This window comes from Colobus angolensis, unplaced genomic scaffold (genome assembly GCF_000951035.1).
Source record: "Colobus angolensis palliatus isolate OR3802 unplaced genomic scaffold, Cang.pa_1.0 Scaffold130, whole genome shotgun sequence".
NCBI lineage: Eukaryota > Metazoa > Chordata > Mammalia > Primates > Cercopithecidae > Colobus > Colobus angolensis.
In genome coordinates, this window is record NW_012114253.1 from 3,440,041 (window position 1) to 3,441,484 (window position 1,444).

Below are 1,444 nucleotides of genomic sequence, written 5' to 3' on the forward strand. Positions count from 1 at the left end.
CTTAGGTAAATTATATGCATCCTAAGTATCATTTCCCGACCTGTCACTTGTCTTTTCAGTTTCTAGATGGTGTTTTTGTGTATGTGAACAGAAGTTTCTTTTTTGGGGGGGTGGTGAGATGGAGTCTCACTCTGTCACCAGGCTGGAGAGCAGTGGTGTGATCTCGGCTCACCGCAACCTCTGCCTCGTAGGTTCAAGCAATTCTCCAGCTTCAGCCTCCCGAGTAGCTGGGACTACAGGTGTGTGCCACCACGCCCGCCTAATTTTTTGTGTTTTTAGTAGAGAGGGGTTTCCACCGTGTTAGCCAGGCTGTTCTCAATCTCCTGACCTTGTGATCCGCCTGCCTCGGCCTCCCAAAGTGCTGGGATTATAGGCGTCAGCCACCACACCTGGCCGAAGTTCTTATTTTTAATGTAGTAGAATTTGTTGATGCTTTCCTTTATGATTTGTGATTTTGTGTCTTTTAAAAGAAATTCCTCATTCCCCTGAGGTCACAGAAGTAGTTTTCCTTTATTTTCTTCTAAAAGTTTTGCCTTGTGCATTTAAGACTTTAATCCATCTGGAATTGATTTTGTATAGAGAAGGATACAATTTCAGTTTTTTTCCACATGGATAAGTAACTACATAAGCTATGTTTATTGAATGTTCATCTTTTACTTTATTTTGCAAAACCATGTCATCTACAGATCATGTTTTCATTTATTCTTGAGTCTACTTCTGGACTCTCTAGTCTCATTCACTGTCTATGTGTCTACCCCCGAGCCAGTTCCACACTATGTTGATTACAAGTGCTTTAAAGCAAATCTTAATTATCACTTTATGTTGTGTTGAGACCTAGTAGACCAAGCCCGACTCCTTGTTATTCTTCTTCAGGAATGTCTTGGCTCTTTTTGACCCTTTGCATCTAAATTATAGGAAGAGATTGTCATATGCCATGAACACCTTGTTGGGGTTTAATTTGGAGCTGCATTGAATAATAAATTAATTTGTACAGATACTATTTTTATAGTTAATATTTACTAATAGTTACCTGTTTGCCTCTTTTTTCCTCTTATTGTTTTATCTTGCATTTTAGACCTTACATCTGGGATTATTTTCCTTCCTCCTGAGGCATATCTAATAAACTCCTTTGATGAAGGTTTGTTGGTGGCCAACACACTCAATATTGCTTTATTTGAATATTTTGTCCTTGTTCTTGAGAGATAGTTTTGCTGGGTACATAATTCTAGACTGTTTTCTTTTTTAAAAAACATTTATTTATTTTTTTATTATACTTCAAGTTCTGGGTACATGTGTACAACGTGCAGGTTTGTTACATATGTATACATGTGCCATGTTGGTGTGCTGCACTCATTAACTCATCACTTACATTAGGTATATCTCCTAATGCTATCCCTCCCCCCTCCCCCCACCCCACAACAGGCCCCGGCGTGTGATGTTCCCC